The sequence below is a fragment of the Xiphias gladius genome, chromosome 16, assembly GCF_016859285.1.
Source record: "Xiphias gladius isolate SHS-SW01 ecotype Sanya breed wild chromosome 16, ASM1685928v1, whole genome shotgun sequence".
Classification (NCBI taxonomy): domain Eukaryota; kingdom Metazoa; phylum Chordata; class Actinopteri; order Istiophoriformes; family Xiphiidae; genus Xiphias; species Xiphias gladius.
This window is the reverse complement of record NC_053415.1, coordinates 21,480,336-21,492,780: the sequence shown is the minus strand read 5'-3', so window position 1 is coordinate 21,492,780 and position 12,445 is coordinate 21,480,336. Positions and strand designations below refer to the sequence as shown.

The window sequence follows — 12,445 nt, the reverse complement described above, 5'->3', positions numbered from 1 at the left end:
CCCTTCACTAATAAGGCAACATGTAGGGTTTCACTTTGGTCCGTCCAGGACCAAATCTAGGTGTCTTGCCTCTCACTCATCCCACGCATGTTAACCACACGGGCAGTGTGAAGCGCCATTGGGTAAAACTCCGATACGCAGGTGGTCGTTCTGAAAATGTTGCTTTTCTTGTAGTTTTCTCCTTCTTAAAGATGACGTTCCGGAGATAACGGGCAGAGAGAGAGAGAGAGCAACATTTAAGGGCTCCACGTTGGTCCGATGGGGATGAAATTCAGATGCCCCCCCCCTTTTTAAGTTATTAAGTTCGTGCATATGTGACCTTAACGTTAAAATGAAGGGCTCAAGGGGTTGGTGGGGTTCAAACACGGTGCGCTTCCTCTAACTTTCCGTCAAGCTGCGAACGGCTTCTGTCCCGCTGTGTCGCATGAAATCGACTTCATGCCGTCATTCTGTGTAGCTGGCAGTCCGGACTCGGAGTGAGAGCTGATCGAGGGTGAAAGTGGGGTGATTTTTTTTGTTTTTTCTTTTGTTTGTTTCTCAGTCTGAGCTGATGATGTAGAATTTAGAGTATTTGAATCCCGGAGCCCGGTGCCGTTTTTTTTTTTTTTTTATCACGACTGATCTGATCGATTGACCAGTCTGCAAGCCTGATATGTTTGGATTATCTCTCTCTCTCTCACACACACACACACACACACAAACACACACACACACGTACACACACACATGCAGAGAGAGAGAGAGAGAGAGAGTGAGAGAGGGGCCACGGAAGATGGACACATGCCTAATAGCTGGTGACTTGTTCTTAAATAATATATCCGCATCTGCCACTGTTTGTTTGCAGATAATCCTGCTGAATTATGCATTATAACCCGCTATAGAACATACACTACCCTCTGCATGACAGCCCACAGACTGGCTGTTTTTATAACGTCCATCTCACATGCAAAACCCTTAATTTTCTTGGCATAAAAATAGATGAAAAGGCCAATTACAGTGATTTTCTGTGTACAGAGTTTTTATGGTCTGGTGGTGGTGGTGGTGGTCGGGGGGAGTGCAGGTTTCAAAATCTGAACGAGGATTTAAAACACTTCCTAGACTCACAAATACGATACGTAGCACCTGTTTGACACTTTTTTAGTGAAAGCAGAATTTAATAAGAAAGAATCAGGTTATGAAAATATTTTCCTCTTCCGTTTGCCCCCTTGAACTCGACAAATGGAACCTGTCAATTGGAAGCCATCTTCAGCCTCATGTGTGAGTGAATGAGCGAGTGTGTGTTATAGCCTGGTATCACCTTTTTATATGCTATCAAAAGTCTCCCAATGAGTCCCTGCATGGGAGAAAGTCTGCTCAGATGGCGCTGGGTCGGTCCATTGTGTGTGTGTGTGTATATGCAGAGGGTTTAGACCATGTGTACGTTTATGCTTGTGGTCTTGAATGAAGCCCGGACTGCATTTCTCCCGTCTTACTGACACAATTCAAACTGCCTCGTCCTATTTTTAGTCCAAACAGCACATACTTTCATCCCCTGTAACCTATTTTTTTTTTTTTTTTTTTTTTTTTTGGGGTCTGTAATCATATTGCTAATTGATTGAGAGGTTTCATAGAGTTTCAGGTTTTGATGTCATGTCTCATTTTCCACAGAATGGCTGGAAAAGCTGTTTAAATTGGTGCCTAGAGACCTGGAATGTAGAGCTGGGGAAAAAGTAATTCCACTCAGTTTATCCACGCTTTTATTCACAGAAATTTTTTTTTTTTTTTCATATTGCAGCCTATTACAAATACTGTTTAACTAAAATGAGAGTGCATTGTAAGTTATCATTTGAAATTTGACACCAGTGCCACTATGACACAAGACACAAGTGAATGAAAGCACCTGTTTTTGTGTGTGTGTGTGTGTGTGTGTGTGTGTGTTTATAATGACACATGGGCAGTCCAATAGAGCGTTTTTGTTTATCTGGGTCCCCATTAGTTGTTACCCTGGCAACAACTAGTGGCAATGGATAGTAATTGGAGGCAACTGAAGACTTTTCGAAGGGGTACTGACATTTTTTTTTTTTTTTATAAATATGCTTGTTTGCCATAAAAGTTGGCTTCCATTGACTTTTAAAGCTGCTATATTTACACACTGTGTCTTGTATATTTAAACTTCCTTTAATATTTTTTTATATTAATAATGAATCAAATGACTACATGTAATGTGAATCGAGTCACTCACGCTCAAAAACCCACAAAAAATTAGCACCAACTGTAAAAGCTCCAATTAGCTTTTTAGCCTCTTTTAACTTGTAGTTTTGGTCTCACGGGACATTTTCTGTACGGTTCAGTCTCAGTTTTTCGAGCAGCAACAGGCAGCAACATGTTTTCATCAGGCGAGCTCTGCAAAACCCAGTGTACACTAGCCGCCCAACACCAAACAGGAGACGGACAAAGTTAGCGACACGCGAAAGTGGAACATCCAGCAGCTAGAGAGGGAGAAATTTTGGGCAGGAGTTTGTGGAGACTTAAGCAGAGCAATTAGGAGATTCGGTTTTTGTATTTATATCCATCATGTGGAGAGAAAAACAGCTACTAACGAATGATAACGTTGCTTCAGGCCTGCTGTGTGCTAATAGCCTATAGCTTAGCCAGGACCATTTTGGAAAGGTGTGATTTGTCAAGGCGCGTGTCTGTCTGCTTGCTGTTTAAGAGGTTGGCGTTTTGGTGGGTATTGCTTGATATCTAACATGATGCAACAGGTAATTAAGACAAATTTCAAGCTGATGAAAGACTTTTTTTTTTTTTTTTGCCTCCTTATTTCGGAAACTAGTCTCCCCCCGCTCCCACCATTTGTGCTAAACTAGACTAACGAAATCCCGGTGAATTTTCTCATTTGACTCTTGGTAAGACATCAAACCAGCATCCAAAATGTCAGAATATTCTTTAAATGTTGCTGTTTTGTGGACATATCCAATCATGTTTGTGAATGTGTTTTTGGGGAAAAAAAAAATAAAAAAAAACATCTCCATTTTATTCATACAAACCTCTTTGCGAATTTCCACATTCACCAAAGAGAAGATTTTTGATATAAGCTCAGTTTTTCAGGGTGGAAAACACTGGCTTATTGTGGATGGAAGACCAAAACTGAGAGGAAATTTATCTGCACCAGTGGGGACGCAGTCTCAGTAGGAGGAGAGACAAACACACGCACTGAGACCAGGCACACCCACATTTTTTCCACTCTTGTGCCTCCTGTCTCCCTCTATCCCCTCATTCACTCCATCTCACACACACACACACACACACACACACACACACACACACACACGCACACGCATGCGCGCGCACACACAAGGGTTGGCTGGCATGCACTAATGGAAAGCTATGGTCTGGCAGGACTCATCCCGCCACTTTCGACAGTAATTGGCCGTTTGCTGTCAGACGGACAGAGAAAGAGACACACACACACACACAGGCACACACACAGGCACACTCTCAGACAAACATGCACATACACACAAACAACCAGATTTGGTGTGTGTCAGTTATCTTTCCTGTTGGTCCCTGCATCATTCTCCTGGTCTTTGTTTTCTCATACAGGCTTCTTTTATCAGCTGCTTTGCATCATGGCTAAACATGTGGACCCAACCCCCCCCCAAAACACACACACACACACACACACACCACCCACCCCTCTCTCTCTCTCTCACCTGTCTATTAGTCCTTTTGCCTTTGACGGTATGAGCCCATGTTGTGCATATAATTGGTGCATCTTTTCAGGTTTGGAATGATGTGATAGGCTTTAGGGATTTGTGTGTGTGTGTGTGTGTGTGTGTGTGTGTGTGTGTGTGTGTGTGTGTGTGTGTGTGTGTGTGTGTGTGTGTGTGTGTGTGTGTGTGTGTGTGTGTGTGTGTGTGTGTGTCCATGTGTCCGTGTCCGTGTCCAAGGATAAAACGGCAAACCCAGTCTTCCCAATTAGATGTAATCCATTTATTTGAAAGCACAGCCATGCCAAAGTCTGATAAGTGAGGGGAAAACATAGATTGTGAAAACAGAAGGATGATTGAAGTGAAAACTGAAACGAACGTTAAACCGGCAGACTCTCTCAGTCTCGTCTCTTGATTTACATGCTCTGTACGTCTGCAGCTCCTTTCAAGCTGATTGATTTATTTGCCGTGGTGTTGTTACAGCACTATGCTGGACCAACTAGCTCTGTGTTAGTGATATACAGTGTCTCCATTAGGCCTGACAAGCCTCCAACCATACAGCCCTGCATTTTTCTCAGGAGTGCATTCTGTCAGTGTTATATCTACTGCGGTCTATGAGTGCAGTGTTGCAGAATTTCTGTCCAATCCTCAGTGTTTCCACAAAAGAAAAGCTCAGAAATGTTCACAACCTGTGCCGTTTCTCACAGAAGCTCATCCAATTAACCGCTGTTGGATGCCCTGGTCAAACGCCACCAAAACGGTACTTTCTCTCCTGACGGAGCAGAGCTTTACTCTCAGGTTTTGTATCCACCCAGCAAGCCCCATCGTTTCAAATCTCCATTAACCATTTCACACTTTCTGCTGTCTGTCTAAACTGAAACCACATCAGTAACACAACAACTCAATCTAGGCCTTTGACCCATGGAGCTTGTTGGTTATGCTACACATCCTGGGAGGAGGTTCTGCCCTATGGGTTAAATTCAGGTAAAAGCATTTTCTCAAGCATTGTTTTATGCACCAAAAGTTTTGAAGGTTTTCGTTTACTCTCACTTGAACTACTTGTGTATTATTATTATTATTATTATTATTATTATTATTATTATTATTATTATTATTATTATTATTATTATTATTATCAATGAATTATCTAATCACACACACAATTTTCCACTTACTGACTTACAATCACAGGTTACATATCAACACAGTTTATTGCAAAGTGAATGAAAACGGAAACAAATTTCATTTTGGGTTCACATCGGGGGCACTGGTTCTGTATCAGTGACCTACTTGTAGAAGATGCTGATCATAGCGGTCACTCTGCAGGCACTCTCTTTTTGGTAACCTGTTAACCCACTGCATGGACCATTGAATAAACTGGTTTGCTATCTCTCTCTCTCTCTCTCTCTCTCTCTCTCTGTCTCTCTCGCTCTCGGCCATGGCATGACGCTGGCCCAGGGAAGTTTGACAAGATAATGAATTGCAATGCATGCTGTGATTTTTCACATTTCACAGCCCAGTAACTCTGTATGTGGACTGGAGGGGATGGGGGCGGCGGGGAGGGGACGAGCGGAGGAAAGGATGGGAGCGAAAGAAAACACCGGCGCAGACACTAAATGAGCTAAGATGAATAAATGCACCTGAAAGTTAGTCAGGAAAAGGAAGACCTTTTCAACATCCTTTTTCACTCCGTCTTCCTTTTGTCTCTCTCGCCATCCATCCTGTATCACCGTAGATATGCCCACACACACAGAGTTATGTAATTGTCTGTGGAGCACAGCTGCTTCCTCATAGTCACAGCAGATGAAAAAAAGAGGAAGATGAGGGAAGGAACACAAAGGCATGAAGAGAAAAGGAGGAAAGAGACAACAGGACGTTGAGAGAGTGACAGAAAGACAGAGAGAGATGACGAAGAGGAGGAATGTAGCGGCTGATTATGTAATAAGTTATCCAAGTATCAGAAAATACGCCATTTTAAAAGGCAACTTAAAACTGAATTTATCATATCGCCTAAAAACATCAACTGGAACCCTTTCTACTCCAATTACTTCAATAATTGTATGGAAGTATTACAACATATTTTTAGTGCTGGGTGATTAAACCAGTTAATCGGCCAGTTTATTGGAAGCATCTTGTAAAAATTGCAACATGTTTGTTCTAGCTTTTTAAATCCAAAACTACTCATTGTATCCTTTTAAACTTAATTTTTTTTTTGGCATTGTTGACTCTTTGACTGTGATGTCGGTCCAGTACTTTGGCCTAGAAAAAACATATCTTTGAAAGTGTTGTATGGATTACTGTGAAATGTGGTACAGAACTCCACGTTCCCTAAACTTTCATTCCTAATGAGTGGTAATCCTCTGACTTTTCATCTTGCATCTCCAGAAGGTCAAACTTTCCACATGGGCACATATTAATGACTCATTGCTGCATTGTCTACAGACCAGGAAAACCTCTCATTATTCTGACTGAGGAGCACTCGTGGATTGTTTTCAGATTGTTACTCCCATTGCAAACCTTATAGTCATACCCTTTTTTAATGGAAATGAAGCCTAAAGCAGACTTTAGAAACCTTATGCCTGAAAACGGATGTATTTCTCCTTAGCTGAATCAATTGCATTAGTGTTAATATGATTTTATTTAGATGTAACAATGATGGCAAGCAATGCTGGTTTTGCAGCCATTTTTCCACTAGTTTGGTGACAGTCTTGTAGTTCTTTTTGGGGGGGATATTAGAGCTGTCAGAAATTCCTCATATCACCTCCTTGGAACTGTCATTCATCTTGGAAGCTGACTGGGTTTTTAACCATCAGCTGTTCGTAATTTCTTTCTGAACCGAGGATGCTAAGCTCAGGCCGATAAGCAGAACTCTAGCCTGTCTCTGAATGTCGGCCCTGTTGTTGACTCACGGCCTGTCCAGGGTGACCCACGTCTTGACCACTGCATGCAGGGAGTGACTATAGCCCGCTGGGACCCTGAACAGGATGAGTGTTGTAGAAAATGGATCGATGGAAGTATAAATTGTGATTTCTAAGCACATAATTCTGAGTCACTTGCATTTGCCATTCATATATGTAGATATACTGTCTAGTGACAACCACAAATTGGAGAGAGACAGAAAAACGTTTGAAGCTTTAAAAGAAGTCAGATCTGTAAAATCTAACCAGTTTCCACACTTCTTACAGTGTGGAACCTGGTGCCAATATTTTCCTCAATATGAGCCACTCTAATCACTGCATTCATTCATTTTCTTTTTTATCCTGCTCCCAAACAAACAGTTATTATCTTTTACTCATAATTTGAAATCACTCGAGTCAAACACACACACACACACACACACACACACACACGCCTGAGAACCCATAATTCAGTTAGTGAATAAGGCATTCAGTGTACGGTGGCAGAGATTAGATAAGAAAGTGAGCAGTCAGACTGCCACGGCAGGAAAGCAAAACAAATGAACTGCACTCGTGATGGAGCGCTTATACTGTGAAAGTCATAGCCCTGATCTTTCAAGATGAGTAGTTTTCTATGGAGGGCAACTCTCCAGCACTATTCGCCATGGAGCCTGATTACTGCAGTTTACAAGGAGATTACGCATTCATCTCTTCATGCTTCAAGTACACTGTGAATATCAACTATTGTCTAAGAATCATCATGTTGTTCGTCATGTGCTGCATATAAATCTTGTTTGTTTTTTTTGTTTTTTTGTAAAAGACATACTGACATTTGAAGAAATGTGTTTGATTTTTTTTTTTTAATCCACATTCAGATGAGAAGACTGATAAAAGTTTCATCTCTTTGCATCCGGTGCAGAGATGAATTTAGGACGTTAAATTGGGTCCAGCTTAGCAAAGGCTGGAAGCAGGGGTAAACTGCTGGCGTATAGCGCCGACAAAAGCTTCCCACAACACCAAAGCTGTCTAATATTCGTGATGTATCGTGATGTAGATAGCAGGGTAGTGCATCCAATTATTAGTCACTTGGATTTGGAGTTAAAATCGGATACTTTTTTGCTAATTGTATTGCCATGTACTTAGTAAGATATTAGTGTTTTCTAGCAGTATAAGAGTACTGAATATATGCGGTGGTTAAAGCTCTGAGATGGAAATCACGAGAGCCCTCTGCACATGGCATTAAGATAAGCTAAAGCAAGATTAGGGCTCAGTCAAACCAGCATTTTGGACCAGACTCTGTTCATTTCAGTAGCAGCGCTGCGATCAGTAGATTGGCTTGTAGAGGTAAAGTAAATACCTGGCAAGCTTTCGTATAGAGTTCAACTTTGGTGAATTTAAGAGCTGCAACTAGTAGTCGGACTAATCCATTTTCAACAGATTAGTAATCAATTAGTCAATCTGTAAGTATTTAGGTAGACAATGGCTTGGGAATGTTTGGCTGAAAAAAGACTGAAATAGTGAAAAGTGGAACAGTTTATACTCTTTGTGATTTTATATTGCCAAGAAAAATATTTGAATAGAGGAGAACCTATCTGAGTGGGCTACTTACACAGATTCTGTATCTGGGGAGCAGTGGACTGACTGAATGATTAACAGCACCAAACCATAATCAAACTTTTAAAGATTACAGGAAAGTTAAGTATTTTTGAATGAATGAAATTAGTGGATGTACTCATGGAGCCTGTAGATTATATCCACATTACAGATCAATGAATTTTATTTAACTCCTCTATTTTCTGTTATGAGGCTGGATTGGCTGTTCAAACACACTCGCATTCGGGAAGTTATCTCAAAATAGAGCAGCTGAGGGTGTTTGATTTTATTCTTTTATATTAGGAGAACTCCTCTCGGTGATCACGGGCTGAGCTGTGTTGACGCACGCACACACACACACGCACGCACACACACACACGCACACACACACACACACACACACACACACACACACACACACACAGGTGTGTTGTGTTGTGTGTGTGTGTGTGTGTGTTTGTGTCTCTACATCCTGCTGAGCCAGTGTTTGCAGAGCGACTGGCTCAGGGATAAAGCCCTGTGACCTGGCATCCATCCAACCCTCCTATTCTCTACTCACCCCGCTCTCTGTCTTTCTTTTCTTCTCTCTGTCCTCCTCCCTCCCTCTTTGCCCTCTTTCTCTCACTAACATGCTTTTGTTTGTGCACATTTTGAATTTGCACATTTAAAAAAAAAATGAATGTAAATGATAGAAATTAAAAAAAAAAAGCCTAAATATAGCAAAGAGTTTTTCCTCTGGACTGATGTGTCAGCGAAGAAAGGATGCAATAAAAGCTGATGGAAACATATTTTCCAAGTAAACAATGACATTTTAGGGCCTGCTTCCTCCTCTTTTCTTTCTTCTTCTTCTCGTTTATTACTGCCAGAGTGGAAAATGGTCAGAAATCCCGAAAAGAAAGAGAAAGAAATAAGAAAGAAAAAGGGAGGCTGACAAAACCATGGTGTGTTTGGCCAGAGGAGGCAAAAATAATTCATGAAAATAACCTAAGTACCAGCAGAACTGAAATGCCTTGATACACCAGAAGAATTACTACAGCTCTTTTTATTATATTGTCTTGTTATGATCTCCTGAGAATATTCCCACAGCTATAGTTAATGAAAACCCACTTATTCATAGTTTACTTTGCAAACTTTCTTTTGCAAATCTGTTTAATATCTGCACATCTGGTCAGAAATGCACCCTCTTCCTGCCTCTTTCGTTTGTAGCTCCAGCAGTGAACCAGCAGCCACCGGGGCTCTCGCATGTAATGTTTGTGTGTGTTTTGGTAATGACATCACTCATAGTGTGCGGAGGATGTTGACAGTGGCAGAGGAAGTGTGTGCCTGTGTGTGTGTGTGTGTGTGTTTGTGTGCGCGCTAGCTTGCCAAGGCCTACAGTTGGCAGTACACCATTCAGGATACAGACATGCACACACTTGCAGCTGCTTTCACAAAGATCCAGTACACTAGTGTGTAAAGTTAGACCTTGCTTAGTTTTGCTCTTAGGCTAGTCTTAAGTAAGTCAGACAGCCACACAAAAATAAATCCGGGCCACTTTTAATCATAAAGTCACCACCCTGTACTCAGGCTATCTCAGCAACAAACAATGTTAACAAACAAACGATAATTTTCGCGAGAGCAGACATATTTATTCACATGGGTACTCATAAACTCTAAGGTAGCAAAGAGATCCACTTATGAAGTTGCGTGTATGACAGCGGTGGGTAATTCTGATGGACTCTCATTATGACCATGGTAAACACAAACTCACATACAATGCACCATCGTTGAGCCATGTGTTTTAGTTTGAATACAGTCTTTTATAGTTTTAATTTAGTCAAAAACCAGTCATCTCTGTGCCAATGATGACCAAAGATCTGATATATTACCTTTTTTTTCCCAATATCTATCTATATGGCATATATACAATAGGGCAAATGTATGTACCATTACATATAAAATAATGTTCAGTACAATAACTGTGGTCTGCTCTCATGGTTTACATCAGACAAAACTTTTCACATGTGAAGAACAAAAACTTGAGCTAATTTTTTAAAACTACAACAGAATCCTTAATTTAGACAAGAAGATTTTGTAAATTGATAACAAATTATTATCATGTCAACAAAATCAGTGAATCTCTTAAACGTTGATATAAGATAATGTTGAATTATTGCCAAGCCCCTGCTCTGAGCCACAGTCAAAGTGTGTCTGTATGAAACCAGATCCTGCTGAAGAGTTTCGGTAGGGATGTCACATTGTTTCAGGGCATTAGAGCATAATATACTGTGTGTGTGTGTGTGTGTGTGTGTGTGTGTGTGTGTGTGTGTGTGTGTGTGTGTGTGTGTGTGTGTGTGTGTGTGTGTGTGTGTTAGCGTGTGTTAGTGTGTTAGTGTGTTAGTGTGTGTTTAGGTGTGCCTGATGTCTGTACATCAGACAGAACAAGAGAGAGCGAGTTGCAGTGATGAGTGTGCCAGTGTTCCAATACGCCTTTATGCATGCATGATTGGTGTGTGTGTGTATGTGTGTGCAGACTGGGACACAGTAAATGGGTCAGAAGCAGTGGAGGAGGATGACCTTGGGAATTTGTCCTGTTTTTCTTCACGAGTCTGCCGACACATTTCTTTGTCTCAGAGAGAGAGACTGTGACAGAGGACTCGGAGTCAACACATCTAGCCAAAAGCTAGATTTGTTGACAGGAAATGAGAGTCTTGCCCACACTTTTGCCACAAATTTGGAAGCACAATGATGTCTAAAATACCAGTGTATGCTGGAGCATTAAGGTTTACCTTAATTGGAACTGAGGAAATCGTGAAAAACAAACCCGGACCAAAAGTACTCTGAAGTACGCGTCCGAGGGGTGTCCACATTCAACCTCATGTTTCCACATCTCCTTTCACCAGCCGTCTTTGATGTCACTGCAATAGTATGCGTTTGAAACGCTTAACACAGGCTTGTCCCCCCCCCCCCCATCGGCCCTGCCCTCAAATCCCGGCTCCGCTCATGCTCAGTTTGAAAGCAAACTTTGTGTACAGGAGTTCAAACTCTTCTGTATTTTATAGCTGGCGCTCTGGGATCTCGACTTCATTTGCCTCTGCTGATGTCATTTCTGCTTTCATGTTTCCTCCAGCTCCCATTGGCCCGATCCACCTGATCCGATCCCTGGATATCAAACAAACATGAGAACAGCTGCAGGGTCAGCAAAGTTAAATGTCTGAGTCACTAATTGAATCCACATTATGTCATTACCTCTGTCTTTCCTACCGCAGCTTTAAGTGATCTGGCTCAGTGTTTTGGATCGGACTAAAGTTTGGAACTAAAATATACCTGACTTGATCGTTCATTTTAACGTAAAAAAAAGTTCCTATCACTTCCAAGTACCTCTTCCTTAAGCCTTCTAACCTGACTTTTCTATTCCCCAATGTCCAAACACCGCCAATATTTGTTTCAGATAAAACTAACTCTAAACATGTTCATCATTGATGTTTGAGTTGTGGCTTGCCAGGTCGCCATTTCACAAAATTTGTCGTAACTGCATTGTGTGCAATTATTTCTAAATCAGGCCAGCTGTGATGCTGTATGTGGACAAATGGTTGTGGTGTCTGGCCCAGCAGAGCCGTGCCTGCTACGCCAGGATATGTGGGTCGTCAGCTATTTTAATCCACAATGTTGCCAGGAATACCTGAGGGGATAGACAAGTGCTGCAGTGCGTGCGTGGAGATAAATGTGCTCCCGGTCCCTACGTACATGTGCATAGACATGAACGGGGGCAGAGCAGTTGTTTACATGCCGTTGTTTCCATGTCACTTTCCAAAGGCATAGAGGAACTAGTGGGCAAACAAAACCCTTTTGCATTAGAGCATTATTTTTGCATTATAAATGGAGGGTTCAAGAAAACCAGACTGAAACTCCACCGGGTTTCTAGCAGCTTAAAATTCAATTCTGTCACCTCTGTCTCACCGACAGTACAGGTGTTTTTATTGCTCTTCGACTGCACGGATAAAAAAGCACTGGAGTGTGTGAGAGGAAAGTAGCATAAAGCATGAAAGTGTATAATTTATTCACTGTGTTTCTGCTGCTGTGTAGGTCTTTTTAACTGTATTGGTATAAGAAAAACCGCATTCTTGTTGTGTAGACGTCCTCAGCGCAGCCCTGAGAAGGAGCCCCCAAGACTAATGTTTTTCCCTTGTGACCTGTTGATTGTGGTTTCCAGAGGTTACCATAAAGTGTGACATTGACCTTGACTCTTTAGTCCGGCAGTTTTCCATTGGATGACTATCTTGTACA

General features: G+C 41.6%; 1 protein-coding gene across 1 annotated transcript in view; it reads left to right on the top strand.

Annotated features, from left to right (window-relative positions):
• Positions 1 to 12,445, top strand: part of klf7b (Kruppel-like factor 7b) — a 60,405-nt gene that overhangs the window by 1,020 nt on the left and 46,940 nt on the right. The gene's annotated exons all lie outside the window — the stretch shown is intronic.